This window comes from Vulpes lagopus, chromosome 2 (assembly GCF_018345385.1).
Source record: "Vulpes lagopus strain Blue_001 chromosome 2, ASM1834538v1, whole genome shotgun sequence".
Taxonomy (NCBI): domain Eukaryota; kingdom Metazoa; phylum Chordata; class Mammalia; order Carnivora; family Canidae; genus Vulpes; species Vulpes lagopus.
In genome coordinates this window covers 145212416-145229997 of record NC_054825.1, presented here as the reverse complement: position 1 = coordinate 145229997, position 17582 = coordinate 145212416, and the positions used below count along the sequence as shown (strand labels likewise).

At 42.3% G+C, this 17582-nt stretch overlaps 1 protein-coding gene across 8 annotated transcripts in view; it reads left to right on the top strand.

The window, feature by feature from the left end:
- Positions 1-17582, top strand: part of TJP2 (tight junction protein 2) — a 123375-nt gene that overhangs the window by 59371 nt on the left and 46422 nt on the right. The gene's annotated exons all lie outside the window — the stretch shown is intronic.

Below are 17582 nucleotides of genomic sequence, written 5' to 3'. Positions count from 1 at the left end.
GGTTATGAGTTCTTGAGAGCAGGTCTTAGATCTTTGCTTTCCTAGTCCAGACATAGCATAGTTGTTCAGGCAGTGGAAGAAGGTGAAAGGAAGACCGAGGGGCAGGTAAGTCACAAAGGACTGAAGTGGGATCTGCATGGGTGTGTGTTTTCTCCCTTTTCTTACTATATTCCCAGTCCAGCAAAAAAGTTTGGAGACTGGTGGAAACAGCAACATTCCATCATTGGAGGAACAAATCTAAAATATGCATTCGTAAAGCTTGTAGAGCAGCTCTGAGACTGTGTCCTTGATTTCTACCACTTAGGTGTGCTGGGGGCAGGCTCACCCTGCTCAGTGGCCAGGTGTGCAGCAGAACTCCCACTGTTTGTGAAAAATGCCTAGTCGTGAGGAAGCCCAGGACACCGAGCGAGATGCTGTGGGTTTTACTCTGTACTGTGGGACTTCTAACTTTCCTGTAGCGAAGTGAAAGAAGGAGGCATTTACAGATGGAGTGTTAGACCCTTGGTGCAGATCTCACTGACTAATGCCTACCACTTGGGTGTAGGTGTTAAAACTGGATTTAATAGAGTGAGGAAACTGGCTCAGAAATGTTAAGTAATTTGCCCCATGTCACACAGCTTGTGTGGTAGGCAGGGCTTCTGAGCCAAGGTCCACCTGACTAATTCGTAACTGGTAGGTTCTTCGAACTCCACTGGCCTTTGCTTTTCAGAATCAGATGGGCAAAGATATAATAGGAGAAGGCTCTCTGTTGATTTTTAGGAATTTAAACATTATCACTGAAAGTGTATACAAGTTTTTCTCTCCAGGAAATAATTAGTAGCAATATTATATAAATTATTATTGTTGTTATTATTATGATTATTTTACAGAGAGCGTCTGTATGGGTGAAGTGGGGAGGCAGGCTGAGGGAGAGGATGGGAAATAATCTCAAGCCCAACACTGGGCTCAATGCAGGGCTTGATCCTTCCACCCTGAGATCATGACCTGAGCTGGAACGAAGAGTCGGATGCTTAACCAACTGAGCCACCAAGGTGCTCCACAATAATATATTAATGTTTTTAAGAGGTATTTTCATTTTTCAATGACTTGTTTGTCTTTATTACTGTATAGGACCTCAAAGACTCTAAGATGAGTAAGACACAGATTTATGGGGAAGTAGATTATATAAACAACTAGCTAAATCACAATTTATTATAGAAATACTAAGAATATGTCTTGTCCCTGAGAGTCTTTCTTCAGGTCCACACAGCCTCTGGTTAGAAATGACTGTTATCCCATCAACCCCTCCCCAATCATCCCCCTGCCCAACTCCCCCACAATTGTTGTTAATGTGAAGAAAAACTTGTGGCTAAAAAGCACATGGGTTGTGGAATCAACATCTTAGACTTGCTGTGTTTGGGAAGTTGGCTGTTTAAAGGGTCAGAATTCCATCACAAGTTGCCTGAGGATCAAAGTACATCTTTTAAAACACCACATACCTCCCAAGAAGTTTAGGCTACCAGATACTCACACTTTTGTGTGAAATGGAAAGTAAGCCTTCTTTTAATATGTAGTCAAGACCATATGATAGATATAGTGAAAGTTTTGATTGAGGATCAAGATAGAGTTGGAATTTTGGAGTTAGAGCATTTTGTTGATGGAGCAGATGATATGGAGTGCCATGTGTTCACCCTTGGGCAGGTTGGGATAGGAGGATGTTGAAAACAGCAAACAGCCCAAGGGGTAGAAAGAGCTGGGAAAGCTCCAAATACAGACATTGTTTCTTTACAGTTTCCCCCTGGAATCCTGTTAAGGGTGCCTTTTCTCTTCCTCACTGTCTCACTACACAGCTGTCTTCCCCCAGGACCCAGAACTGATGAGTTAGATGAGCATGCGTGGGCAGTCTGTTAAAGCTGACATTATTTGAAATGTTGATTCTTAGGGATGCTTGGGTGGCTCAGTGGTTGAGCATCTAACTGGCTCTGGGTGTGATCCTGGGGTCCTGGGATTGAGTCCCACATTGGATTCCCTGCATGGAGCCTGCTTCTCCCTCTGCCTGTGTCTCTGCCTCTCTCTGGCTGTTTCATGAATAAATAAAATCTTTAAAAAAAAAGAAATGTTGGTTCTTGGTCCTAGGCTCAGCCACAACAAATGCTGGCCATATAGTTCTGACCAGATTGTAAGTCGAACCAAACTTCAGGGTGGACAATGGAAACTTCCAGTGTTTATACCCCTCTTTTCTCTCTCTCTCTCTCTCTCTCTCTCTTTTTTTTTTTTTTTTAAAGATTTTATTTACTTATTCATGAGAGACACAGAGAGGCAGAGACAGGAGAAGCAGGCTCTATGCAGGGAGCCCGATGTGAGACTCCATCTTGGGACTCCGGGATCATGCCCTGAGCCAAAGGCAGACGCTCAACTGCTGAGCCACCCCGGATCCCTATATCTCTCTTTTTAAAACATTACTCTTAAAGCACCATTTGGTGTTGTGGGTGCCATATCCTAATCTCTCTGTGAGGGTGCACAGAGAACATTCCGGCTTGAAATCAGGAACCAGGGTTTTTATTTCTCATTGTCTAACACAGTTCTTCACAAAGTGTCTTGCCCAATGTGGATAATACTAACACATATAGTTAATGATCTACTTTGAGGATTATCTGAAGCAAGATTTTGATCTCAGGCCAGCTTCCTGTGTGGTGTGTGATTGGAAATTGTGAACAAGTTCAGAATTTAGCTTAGGTAAATTATAACCAGTAAGTTCTGTTGCTACCAAAACCAAGTGTAGTTCATTTTCAATTGACCTAACTTTTGGGTTATGTTCGCACTCAGAACTTACTCCTTATTATTTAAAAAACAAAAAAAAGTAAAAAAGTAAACAAGCAAACAGAACAGGATTATCCCCAAACAGTGACTGGATCCTAAGAGCAGTTCTAAAGTTTATTGAGGATTATAGTGAAAACCAAAGTGAAGGAAAAGCACAAATCAAGAAGTGTGTGTACTTCCTCCGGTACTGGTGTGAGCAACTTCCAGGTAAAGACAGTGTCTTGGTCAATAGACACCTGCCACATCAGTAGGCCATTACTAAATTTTGCATGAGTTTAGACTAGACTAATCAACCGCCTGTTTGGTTGGTTGTTTTTTTGTTTTTATTTTTCCCTGCTTATTAGCAAATAATTGTTCTTACCTTTTTAAATGGGTACATTTTATAAACTTATTTTTATTTTTTTTATTTATGATAGTCACACAGAGAGAAAGAGAGAGAGGCAGAGACACAGGCAGAGGGAGAAGCAGGCTCCATGCACCGGGAGGGAGCCCAATGTGGGATTCGATCTCGGGTCTCCAGGATCGCGCCCTGGGCCAAAGGCAGGCGCTAAACCGCTGCGCCACCCAGGGAGCCCACTATGTGGCCTTTTTTTTTTTTTTTTTTTGTGGCCTTTTAAAGAGAACATTTGCTGGGCCATGGTTTAGAACTCCCAGAAGCAGGAAGCTTGGGTATCTTGCCCGACCTGACCCGTTCTACTATCTGGAAATGCGAATGTCAGGATACTGACTTGTGGAAGAGTCTCACTTCTTGAGGACACTCTTGTCTGACGTCCTTCTTGGCTGTGGGAAAGCGAAACAGAGACGGGGCTGGGTTCGTTTGCTTTCTGGTTTCAGTCCAGGAAGGTGACAGATAACAGGGACCAGTTGAGAAGTTGAATGTAGACTCCCTCCAACTTAAGCAGTAACATAAGCACAGGAAACTGTGGAGAAAATATATTTTATTTTATTTTATTTTAAATTTTTATTTATTTATGATAGTCACAGAGAGAGAGAGAGAGAGAGGCAGAGACATAGGCAGAGGGAGAAGCAGGCTCCATGCACCGGGAGCCTGATGTGGGATTCGATCCCGGGTCTCCAGGATCGCGCCCTGGGCCAAAGGCAAGCGCCAAACCACTGCGCCACCCAGGGATCCCCAGAAAATATATTTTAAAATACATTTTGTTTGCAGGGTGTAGAAAGGCCATGAAACTGAAATGTCCCTGTAGGAGTTTGAAACACCTCTGTCTGGGTTTTGGATGTTCTTATTTTCCTGGATTCCAGCCTCGGGACAGCACTGTTGATTGTGTTTCTACATTGTTGACTATTTCAGTTCCAAGCGGTTGATTCTTTTCTGTCAGGGAAACCTTCTACATTATAATAAAATGACGTCATGGGTTCAAAGTCTTGACAAAAATGTAGTGCAGAAAAGGAGTTGATGTTCCTCCAGCTTAGGAGATCTAGAAAAGCTTTGGGGTGACATCAGTGGCTGATACCCCAGCCCTTGAGCCAATTGACTGTCATTTTCTCTTTACTATTCCAGGCCTTCCTACATCCTAAAAACAAGCATCCCTTGAGGGTGGGGAGGGACTATGTCCTGTGTTGTTAGGTCTGTTTTGCATTTGAAAAATACAGGCTATTTTAAAAATCTTACTCAATTTATACCACATTGACTTTTTTGTTTAGGGTGCCACTTACTTAACATAGGAAACACCCCTCTCACGTGGCACTTCAGAGTTTATAAAAGCTCCCATGTAAAATTCTCAGTCCATCTTGACAAAAACCCTTGAGTGATGGGTGTTATCATCCAAGATGCTCATGGACCAGCTGGTTAGTGACAAACTTACAGAGCAGAACAGCTAGAGAGCTTCGTGTGTTGTGTTATTGTGTGTTTCCCTGACCCTGTTTCTTGCCCACTCCTCAGTAACAATACTGCAACTGTGTCTTTGGAACCTGGCTTGGAAATTATAGTTCACTTTATAGTTTTTCCTCACAGTAGAAGGGGGATTTTGGCTGGAGCCTTGGATGGACCCCTTGGCTTCAGCTGCCCTGAGAAGCCATTAAATGCCCATGGAATCAGTGTCAGGCCCCTCTGTCCACCCCCTCCCCACCTCTTGTGTCCAGTAACCATCTGGGGCTGTCGACCTAGGCTTACATTTCTTTTCTGGCTCTCTGTAAAGATAAGGAATTTAGACTCAAATATATAAAAATACAAATCTGTCTGCGACATTGACCTGCCTCAGACTTGCTCATAGATGACACCAAGATCGCTCCTGAGTCTCGGGGAGGCCCCCCCAGCCACCACCCTCTCTGTGCCTCTAGTGTGGTGGCCTGTTGGTCAGCCTTCCTCAGGGAGCTCCATACCCTACTTCCATGAGGTCCCAAAGAAGGAAAGGCTTCCTTGATCTCTGGAAGAAGCCAGTCCTTTCTCTTCTAGACCTTTGTGTGCTTTCCCCTCATAGCATTTGTCAGCTTTATTTTAGTTCTGCCATGATTTACATTGACCCTCCTGTGCCTGAGAGCTCACTGAAGGCAGGGCTGTGTTTGTTATCATCATTGTTTAATCTCAAGTGCTCAGTACAGAGCTGGAAGGAAAGAGGTGCTTGATAAAATGTGTGTAATGAACCAACAATTGGATCCCACCTGCTACATGGAAACTTTTAACTCCTGTAGGTCTGTCTTCTGGAAATTATGTTCCTCTATACTAATTAGGTCCAATGATTAACAATTAGAAAGTGCTATCTTCTGCTTCCCAGATGGCTTAAATTCCTTTGAATATCCCCACAACAGCCAGAGCCAGGCTAGCAACTTTGTAGGGTGATGATGTATTGTAATAAGCTTTATTTTAATGAATGACAAGTGAAAGTGTTTATTTTCTACTTTTAGTCCTCCCCATTTGCAAATTTGTCTTGCCTCTTATAAAAGCTATAGTGGTAGGATTTTATTGTAATTATTAAAGTTCATTTCTAATTTCCTCTAGATGGCATTTATTTTGAAATTTTAAATTTGAAGGGAAAGAACATTCTTTTTATTTCTGCATTTTTGCGCCACCTGGTGGATTATGTTTGTTACTACCCATTGCCTGTTCTGATTTCCTTCCTGACCTGCCCTTTCCACCGAAGGGAAATGTTGGGTGCCTTTTTATGTTTTAAGATTGTGTATGGTTTCTACCAACAATTTCTGTTACTAGGCAAAGATGGATTCTTCTGAGAGAAGATCAACATTGCTGAATTCAGAATTTTAAAAAATGTTGACCCGTATCTGAAATTTCCCATGTCACTAATAAAAGGACAGTACATAGTAGGGGTGGGGGCATCTGCACACTATTTTATGGACTCTGATTACCTCAGGTTATAGAATAATGACATACAAGATATTAGACCAAAGAATGAGGTTTTTTTCTAAGTTTAGGAATAAGACTGTTTCAAACATCTTAACCTTTTATTTAATAAGTTTTGTCATGAGAAGAAAACATTAGATGCCTACTCTTTTTGTATAATTTGATTCAGTTACATTTACAGTGTTTTATTATTAAGTCAAAGTCATTAGTAAGGCTTGCTGGTTTGCATTTTCAGTATTTTTAATAGCTTGGCTAGGTCTCCCACTTTGCCCTGGTGTGGCAGGTGGATGCAGGAAACCTCACCTTTCCCCTTCCTGTCTCTGGTCTTTACTGCCCCCTCCTCTTAATGGAGTGTATTCTGGTGAAACTGAGAATTCTTTGTTTTTCTCTGTTGTTTCCCTTTTTTTTTTTTTAAGATTTTATTTATTTATTCATAGACACACAGAGAGAGAGGCAGAGACACAGGCAGAGGGAGAAGCAGGCTCCATGCAGGGAACCCGACGTGGGACTCGATCCCGGGTCTCCAGGATCGCACCCTGGGCCAAAGGCAGGCGCTAAACTGCTGAACCACCCAGGGATCCCTGAATCTTTTTTTTTTTTCTTAAGATTTTATTTATTTATTCATCACACACACGCACACACACACACACAGAGGCAGAGACACAGGCAGAGGGAGAAGCAGGCTCCATTCAGGGAGCCTGACTTGGGACTCGATCCCAGGTCTCCAGGATCATGCCCTGGACTGAAGGCAGCACTAAATCGCTGAGCCACCACCTGGGCTGCCCAGAAGAAAGAGAATCTTAAGCAGGCTCCATGCTCAGCACAGAGCCCAATTCAGGGCTCCATCTCACGACTGTCAGGTCATGACCTGAGCTGAAACCAAGAGTCGGAAACTTGACTGATTAAGGCACCCAGACTTCCCTTGTAGGAAAATTTTTAAATATTACCAAAAGGGTCCTTAAAGTATGAAAGCAAGTACTGTAAATAAGTAGTATTTTTTTTCTTTTTTCTCCTCAAAATGGCATTTAAAAACCATGGCATTTGACTCATCTTGATCCAGCACTGTGAATTGCTGGAATAATGGGTCCGGACATAACGAAGATGTTTGGAAATGTTGGTGGTGTTCAATTTAGAAATACAAAATATCGAGAAGGCTCCATGCACTACAATTTTGCCATAGTATTAGTTATAGTAACCAAAGAAAGAAACTTTAAATGACTACTAGGGATATGGTTAACAGATTATAAACTAAATGTGGCTATTTATAAATTTAAGTTAAACATTTAGTTTCTTAATTGCAGTAGCTGCATTTTAAATGCTCAACAGCCACATGTGCTTAGTGGCTACCATATTGGGCAGTATAGCTACAGAACATTGCGGTTACAGCTCAGAGTTCTGTTGGAGATAGGAGATAGCCCCAGACCAATGCCTCTAACTTCAGTGTGTGCCTTAATCACATAGGGGCTCTTGGTAAAATACGTGTTCTTTTCAACAGGTCCAAGGTAGGGCTTTGGGATTCAGCATTTCCAAGGAACTCCTAAGTGTTGGCAATATAGTATCTATACGGCAATAGAGTATCTATACATGAGGTCTTTTAAATTCTGCGTTTATTTCCCAATTCTGATAGAAAAGGCTTGTCTTTGAGGTTTCAGACTCCAGGCTTACTGGCTTTCTGGGGATTAACCAGGGATACTGATATTTGGTGGGAGCATCTGTGAACCATCCTCTGATGATGCCTAGGGTCTAGGAGGGACAGTTTATTTTGTGCTTCATTAGGGCCAACCCTGCTAGCAGGATTTAGCTGAGCACTCTAATGACTGGTTTTCTAACCTGCCTTTTGACAAAGCAGTTTATAATTTTATTTATCTTGGTACTTGTCACGGGGTGGTAGTTTGTATGTTTTTTTTTTTTTTTTTTAAGTGAAGCTGTTTTTTAATGCTGTATGGGCTTAGTCAGATTCAAAATCATAGAGTAGACAGGGCTGTGTCCCTGTTGCCAAATTAGCACCTTCCTTTTTGGCTTATTGATGGTTTCTATGTAATTATAATTAAGAATGGTCTGTTTAAATTACAAATTATACTTTATAGCTCACTGTATCAGAAATGTGAACATAAAGGTCTTAAATGTAATTATCAGCTGATTTTTTTCTCCCTCTTCATATCTTATTAAAATTGGACTCATGCATATCTGGACTCAGATTGTGACCAGCCACCTATTAGTTTGGAACCATGTGCAGGTTCCTTAATATTTCAGGTTAATTTTTAGAGCAGTTTAAGATTCACAGTAAAATTGAGTGGAAGGTACAGAGATTTCCCATATACCCTCTACCCTTTACACTGGGTAAAGCCTTACATCATAAGTATTACCCGTCAGAGTGGTATGTTTGTTATCGTTGATAAACCAACACTGACACATCATTACCACCCAGAGTCCATGGTTTACATTACAATTCACTGTTGGTGTTGTACCTTCTGTGGATTTGGACAAAGGTATATGACGTGTATACATCATTATGGTATAATTCAGAGTATTTTTACTGCCCCAAAAAATCCTCTGTGCTCTGCCTATTTTCTCCCCTTCCTTCTAACCCTGACAGCCACTGATCATTTTATTATTTTCATAGTTTTGCCTTTTCCAGAATGCCATATAGTTTGAATCAAATGGGATGTAGCCTTGTCAGATTGGCTTTCACTTAGGAATATGCATTAAGTTTCTTCCGTGTCTTTTCATGGCTTGAAAGCTCAGTTCTTTTTAGTGCTCAAAATATTCCATTGTTGGGCACCTGGGTGGCTCAGTTGGTTAAGCGTCTGCCTTCAGCTCTGGTCATGATCCCAGGATCCTGGGATTGAGCCCCACATCGGGCTCCCCACTCAGTAGCAAGTCTCCTGCTCCCTCTCCTCTGCCTTTGTGATCTCTCTTAGTCTCTCTCAGATAAATAACTAAAATATATTTTAAAAAATTATATATATATATCTTTTAAAGATTTTATTTATTCATTCATGAGACACAGAGAGAGAGAGAGAGGCAGAGACACAGGCAAGGGAGAAGCAGGCTCCACGCAGGGAGCCCAATGTGGGACTCGATCCTGGGACTCAATCCTGGGACTCCAGGATCACACCCTGGGCCGAAGACAGGCGCTAAACCACTGAGCTACCCAGGGATCCCCCCAAAATAATATTCCATTGAGATGCATCACATTTATTCATCCATTCACCTACTGAAGGACATTGTGGTTGCTTCTAAGTTTTGGCAGTTCTCAATAAAGGTGCTATAAACATCTGTTTTTGTTTGGACATAAGTTTATAACTTCTTTGGGTAAATACCAGGGAACATGATTGCTAGATTGTGTGATAGGAGTATGTTTTTGTTTGTTTTGTTTTTGTTTGTTTTTTTTCTTGTTTTGTTAAAGATTTTATTTTAAGTAATCTCTACAACCAACATGGGGCTCAAACTCAAAACCCCAATTTTTATTTTTTAAGATTTTATTTTTTTGAGAGAGAGCATGAACCGGAGGGATGGGAAGAGGCAGAGGGAGAAGCAGGCTCCCCATTGAACAGGAAGCCAGGCTTGACCCCAGGACCCTGAGATCATGACCTGAGCCAAAGGCAAATGCTCAACCGCTGAGCCACCCAGGCACCCCGAGTATGTTTGGTTTTAAGGAAATCACCAAACTCTCTTCCAGACTGGCTATACCATTTTGCATTCTCACCAGCTCCTACTGCTCCATATCCTCACCACATTTGGTGGTGTCTTTACTCCAGATTTTGGCCCTTCTAATATGTGTAGTCCTATCTCTGTTTTAATTTGCATATCCTTGGTGACATATGATGTTAAACATCTTTTCTTTTCTTCTTTTTTTAAAAAATTTTTATTTTATTTATTCATGAGAGACACACACACACACACACACACACACACACACACACAGAGAGAGTGAGGCAGAGACACAGGCTCCATGCAGGGAGCCTGACATGGGACTTGATCCGGGGTCTCCAGGATCACAATCCGGGGTCTCCAGGATCACACCCTCGGCTGCAGGCAGCACTAAACCACTGAGCCACCCCTAAACAGCTTTTCATATGCTTATTTGTCATCTGTAAATCTTTGTGGGGTGTCTATTAAGGTCTTTGGCCTGTTTTTTTAACCAAGTAGTTTTCTTATTTTGAGTTTTTGGAGTTTTTTTGTATATATTTGTCTGATTATAGTTTTTTTTTCTTTTTAATTTATTTGATGGGGGGCGGGGAGAATGAATGGCGGGGAGGGGCAGGGGTAGAGAGATCAGCAGGCTTCCCGCTGAGCAGGGAGCCCAATGCAGGACATTCTATCTCAGGACCCCAGGATCATGACCTGAGACAAAGGCAGAAGTTTAACCCACTAAGTCATGTAGGTGTCCTGATAATAGTTCTTTATTAGACATCTTTGCAAGTGTTTTCTCCTAGTTTTTATTTAGTCTTTTTATTCTCTTGACATTGTCACTCACAGAAGTTTGTAAACTTAATGAAGTCCAGCTTATCAATTCTTTGTTTCATGGCTCATCACACCTTATATTTTCATAAATAAAAAAAGGAGGAATTGGGTTTTTGGAAGGGTTAACGGTTAATAGCCATTAAATACTTAGCACAGTGTCTTGGTGCTTTGTAATGTTCAGTCAGTGATGATATGTTTTGGGTCCCCTGATTCACACATGTGTTCACAGAGGAGCAGCCCTAGGGAACTTATACTTAGCAGGCTATTGCAAGAGCCAGAAATAAAGTCTGACCTGGTTCCCTTCCTGCACCCTCTCCTTCTCAAGTCACTAGGCTGCAGTCACTCAGAAGAGTTGCTGAGCTGGGTTGACTGAATGCAGACCAACTACTTGGGAATGACCCTCAAGCTTGTTAGAGGTGTCCAAGCACCAACAACCATGGTGGGGATTTTTTTGTGTTTTGTTTTGTTTTGTGTTTTTGTTTGTTTGTTTTTTGGTTTAAAGGCCAGGAAGTGATCACAGGTAGTTTCTGAAAGACTCTATCCAGGTACAGGGAAAGAGGCAGTGTTCTTCAGTGGAAAGGATACAGGCTTTGCAGCCGCACTGACCTGAGTTAGGATGTGTCCTCTGTCACCTTTTACTTAAATGAACTTGAACAGGTTACTTTACTTCTGACTTCTGTCTTCTGTAGGATGAGTCTAATTGGTGATAGCTAAAAATGATAGAACAATTACTACATGTCAGGCACCACCCCGAGTTCTCTACATGCATGGACTTATTAAAGTCTCCTAACAACCCTAGAGAGGTTAACAGTTGGGGAAACCGAAGCAAGGACAAATTAATGTAATTTGCCTAAGTTAAGTGGTGAAGCAGAGGCCAGAATCCCCACTTTCTGATTATGCAATCCATGATGTGTCCCTTAAAGAAAAAAAAGGCTTTTTTTTTGAGATATAGTTTATATACATTACAATGAAGGTGTACAGTTCAGTAGTTTTTCATATGTTCACAGAGTTGTGCAACCACCACATCAATTATAGAACATCTTTATCACCACAGAAAATAATTCACACACCCATTAGTTAAATCATCCCATTTCTCCCTAAAATCCTACTCCTAAGCAACCACTGATCTACTTTTGGCCTCTGATTTTGCCTCTTTTGGACATTTTACATAAATGGAATCATACACAGTATTTGTCTTTTTACAACTATCTGGCTTCTTCCTTTTTTTTTTTTTTTAACTATCTGGCTTCTTAAACTGTTTATAAGATTCATCAGTGTCACAGCATATACTAGTACTTCATTCCTTATTATGGCCAAATAATGGTCCGTTGCGTGGATGGACCACATTTTGTTTACCCATTTATTGATTGATAGTCATCCAAATTTTCTCCACTTTTCTGCTATCATAAATGATACTGCTGTGAACATTTGTGTACAAGTTTTTGTGTAGACATATACTTCCCATTCTCTTGGATTCCATGATGTGTTCTTAACTACTATACTATGCTCTTCTGGGAGACAGAAAGCAGGCAGTTCTTATTTGGGAGTGATCTCGTTATACTATTGTTGCAGTGTTTTTGGTGGGTACCTTTATTGAGACTTGTGTGATGAGCACTCAGCAAGGCTTTTACAAATATGAAGAACTTCATTCAGTCCTTACAGCATTTATAATAGAGTAGACGTTGTGAGCCTTATTTTACAGGTAAGGCAACTGAGCCTCACCAAGTAAACTGCTCAAGGTCACAGAGCTTGTAGGATGTGTAGGGAGCTGAGCTCGGACCCAGGTGTGTGTGATGGCCTACAAAGCTCTTCAAAATCAGATGGCTGCCATTTCCACATTTCCAGGGATATATTAATGAAGACTCTGCCTCCCACTTGGAGGTTTGTTGGCCTGGATTTTACAGAGTGCTTTCCATAGAAGTTTGCTTCCTTTCACCCTATGGAATAGACGTTGATACTCTTATTTGTATCAAGTGGCAACTGAATTGTGTGTGTGCCCAAGGTCATGATTGGGTTGGAGGGTCAGAATCTTGGCTGGAAGTGTCTTCTTGGAGTCTAGTTTCATTGCTCTTTGCATTTCAGCAGACCTGCTTTTTAAACAATAGTAGGATTCCCAGGCACACCTTCATTGTCTCCCAATTCTGTCTTCACTGTAGTGCAGACTGAAGTTTTCCCTTAGGTAAATAAAGGGTGATGGAGTTGAAGAAACCTCTGGTAAATTGGTAACTTGTACCTTTCAGCAGTGGGCCTGGAATCTAATCCTGTGAATTCTGATGACCTATCAGGAACCCCTCTTAAAATTTGTGTATGTTACTTTTTTCTTAACCGTACATATTGTAAGGTGTGGCTGTGAGCACATCTTACCTTCTGGAGCCATAAAGGGGAGGGTAAGGAGCTGGTGATCTCTTTGTTATCATCCCATCGGAAAATGAAAATACTTGTGGAATAAGCTATGGATGATTTATTGGTAAACCAAAAATCACATAAAGACTTGTTTAGTTTCCTGCAGACGAGTCTACTGCTCTAAGGAAGGGTTTACTTTGAGAGACCACAGGCAAGTGGCCCAAGGCCAAGGACTTGATTTATAATTTTAAAATTACTCATTTTGGGGGCACCTGGGTGGCACATTTGGTTAAGCATCTGCCTTCGGTTCAGGTCATGATCTCAGGGTCCTGGGATCGAGCCCCTTACTGGGCTCCGTGGTCAGTGGGGAGTCTGCTTCTCCCTCTCCCTCTCCCCTTCCTTGCCTGTGCTCTCTTTATCACTCATTCTCTTTCTCAAATAAATAAAATTTTTTAAAAAAATTACTCATTTTAGGAAGAGAGACTGGACCTCCTTTTCTGCTTTTCCTGGGAAAAAGCAGTTCCTGCTTACTTCTTTGATAGATGTTTTGAAATTGTCCTCAGCGATTGGAATTTTTACTAAATCCTTCACAACCATTAAAATAAGACCAGTTTCAAGGTGTGCTTGAGCGGTATGCTCTTTGTAACTGCCATTCCCTCATCGCTCACCTTGCTCCAGCCCCACATGGTCTTTTTTCTTCCTTGAACACAATGAGATTCTTTCTCATCTCAGGGCATTTGCACTTACTGTTCTCCCACCTTGGAGAGCAGTTCTGATTTTTTTAGGATTGGTGCTTTCCAGTGTCACAGCCCATGGCACTTAATCCTCTTGCCATTATAATATATGTTTATTTATTACTCTTTCCCATTAAAATCCTTCTTGTGAGGGAAGGACTTGGCTTATCTCCCATCAGCATGGACAGTGGGCCTTTATCTTCCTTTGCTATGGCCGTCAGTAGTACTGAGTTGTTACTGTGTACTCTCCTCCTTATTGGACCGTGACTGCCTTTTGCAGTGACTTCAGGTAATTTGTCTTTCAGTCCACAGGCTGCTGTTCAGGAAATGTTTCTCGAATATATGAATATGGAGTTTAGGAGTCTTTGGGGGAGGTAAATTGCTAAACGGGAGATCATCTTATTGAGGCAGCTGTTCTACCACAAAATGCCCTTTTGATGCCCCTGGTATAAAAACTGCTAGGGAGAGGCTGCAGTGGTTCCCATGGCTACTCTCTAGGTTCCCCCTTTCTTAGGGTCTTTGCTCTGTGCTAGTCTTTGCATCCTGCACAACCCACCCCCACCCCTATACCATTCATTTTTCAAACTTCATCTCAGGGTCACTTGCTTAGGGGAAATCCCCCACCCTCCCATCAGGTGCTGTCTCTTGCCAAGCTTCCTGAGGGCAGTCAGTGCAGTATCTCTAAGTGCCATGCTTTATATTTATCTATTCATTCACTCACTTCATTCATTCATTCAGTAATCTCAATGCCTACCGTGGGGCTCGAACTCATGACCCTGAGATCAAGAGTCACATGCTCTTCCAACAAAGCCAGCCAGGTGCCCCCAGTGCTGTATGTTTTAACTGACATCTGATCCTCAGAATCTAGCAGGCTGTACTTAGTAAACATTTGCTGAGTGAATGAGTAAAGAATTGGTGATAGTGTATGTGCAAACCCACGTTCCACAGCAGCACTGTTCACCATAGCAAAGAGGTGAGAGTAACCCAAGTGTCCATCTATGGATGACTGGATATACAGAATTTGGCATACACAGACAATGGAATATTATTCGGTCTTAAAAAGGAAGGAAATTCTGATGTATGCTACAAGAATGAACACAGAACATTACAGTAAGTGAAGTACGTCCCACAGAAAAAGACAAACACTTGTAAGACTCTTACTTATGTGCAATATCTAGAACAGTCAGATTCATAGGAGCAGAAAGTATGATGGTAGTTACCAGGGGTGGGAGGAGGGGGCAACAGGGAGTCGTTTATGGTGTAGAGTTTCTGGTTTGCAAGATGAGTCTTAGAGACTCGATACACAACAATGTGGAGTACTTAGTACTGAACTGTACACTTAGAAATGATTAAGATGGTAATTTTGCAATTTTTTTTAAAGATTTTTTATTTATTTACTAGAGATACAGAGAGAGAGAGAGAGAGAGAGAGAGAAGCAGGCTCCATGCTGGGAGCCTGACATAGGACTCGATGCCAGGTCTCCAGGATCACACCCTGGGCTGAAGGCGATGCTAAACCCCTGAGCCACTGGGTCTGCCCAAGATGGTAATTTTGTTATGTATTTTTTTTAAAGCACAATTAAAAGAATTAGGGCAAAAACTGACTTCTGGAAATCACTGTATACAAATCTGAAATTCTTTTTTTTTTTTTTTTAAGATTTTATTTATTTATTCTTGAGAGAGAGAGAGAGAGGCAGAGACACAGGCAGAGGGAGAAGTAGGCTCCATGCAGGGAGTCTGACGTGGGACTCAGTCTCTGGTCTCCAGGATCATGCCCCGGGCTGAAGGCGGCACTAAACTGCTGAGCCACCTGGGCTGCCCTGAATCTGAAATTCTTAAGGGGTAGGATGCCTTTGACTTCTGGGCAGTACGCATAAATAAATGAGGGAAAGAAGTATTTATTTCCTCACGAGGGAAACTCAAGTATTTTCCGAAGGATTGTCAGAGTCCAAGAGGGATCTGCTTTGTGCTTTCCCTCCTTGCCTAGGTTCTTGTGCTTCTCTGCTCCTGGAGCCTAGGGAACCCGTGAGCTCGGGGAAGAGCCTGGCTGGTGTGTAGGGAGCTTGCCTCCATCTGCACAGCCCAGCTGAGTCCTGGGTGTTGTATTTCCTGCCTTTCTCTTTGTAAGATTTGAAGCGAACTTTTACTACTTTCCTACCCTATTTTGCTGTTCTAATGCTTATGAGGAACTTAATGGAAAGAGATTAACTTTTTTTTTTAAGATTTTATTTTTTAAATTTATTTGAGAGAGAGTGCAGGGAGGGGGAGGGACAAACAGATTCCCCACTGAGCAGGGAGCCCGATGCCGGGCTCTACGCCAGGCTCGACGCCGGGCTCGACGCCGGGCTCAACGCAGGGCTCAACGCAGGGCTCGACGCAGGACTCCATGCAAGACCCTGGGATCATGACCCAAGCTGAAGGCAGACACTTAACCAACTGAGCCACCCAGGCACCCCAAGACATGAACATTTCTGAGTGCCTCTTCAGCATGTGCCCTTTATAGAGGTTATTTCATTTCAGACTGACAGTGGCCCTCTGAGGTGTAGGTGCTATTATCCCCATTTTATAAAGAAGGAGACACAGTATCCAAGCTAAGTGACAGAACAGACTGCACTCCAGATCTTCTGCCTTTACAGCTTATGTTCTTGCCTCTACTTCAAGTTGCTTCCTGTATGGTCTCCATCTCATGATCCATATTTATCAAACACCTTAACCTCAAACACTTTGGACGGTGCACTCGCCACATTTGCAAACGGCTTACTTTGACCCCTTGGTGTAGCATATATCATAGCAAGAATGAGGACTGGATCCTGAAGACCATGCTTCTGAAATCCCAAACCCAACTGTGAAACCCCAGGCATCCCATAAAGTCTTTTCTAGACGTTCAAAAACCTAAAATGTACTTTTCCACTCTCCCCCAACCCCCACCACTGGTAAAAACAGAAACAGATGGTACGACTCTTTGTTATTCTTTTATCTGCTAAATTTACAGAAAGGTTAGAGAGAAGAGAAAACTTTGCTGAGTGAGCACTCTGTCCCCCAGTTGGCTTCAAGCTCCCTTTCGCCTACAGACCTCTTATCTCCAAGGATGTGAAACATCTTATCTTCAAGCCTTTAATTTCTGTGTAACATTGGCAATTCCATTCACCTGAAACATCACCAGTTCATTTCCAGCCAGCTTGTGCCTTTTGTGTGTGTATGGGAGGGTCTGTATAAACAAACACTTCTCTAAATGTTCCTTTCCAGAGTTTTGCTCCAAAATGTCCTATTTGCTTCATGATTTCTACTTCGATTCTGAGTCACTCTATATGGCTGACAAGAATATCTGCTCTGATCCTCTCCTTCCCTTGCATGGGAGAGAGGGAGGGAAAGAAAACCGTTCAAGTGGTGTAAATCCAGACTGCTTTCTTTTTTTCCTCGCAAGTGGTGCTTTTCAAAGCGTTCCAGCGTCCCTGCTGTATGGATGTGTCACTGTGAGAGATGACAACAGGATTTGCTGGGAATGTGGGCCACTATTGTATCCGCCTTATGTAACCACGTGGAGTGATGGCAATGGGTGAGCAGCCTGGGGTGTAGGCAGTGGCCTACTGATTAATCTCCGGAGGCCATGAAGACTGCTCAGGTCCTCCAGAGGATGTGGATCCAGGCTGTTAAAAAGTTGGGGAGATTGAAAGGCCATGTGAGTCCCCCTGCAGGCTCTCCCCCTTTTCTTTCCCAGCCTTTCTTTGCGGGTAGTGGTTGGGTAGCAAAAGCTTTCTCATAGTGACTCCTTTCTCTTTGGATTTATTTGCGTTTCTGGCAGCTTTCAGTAACAAATTGTGACATGCAGCGTGTAGTCAATGGTGGGTTTTAAAAATACTTGGCTTATTTTTAGCAGATGTGTGAAACTGATAGCCTCTTATGAGGCTTATGAATCAAAGGCTG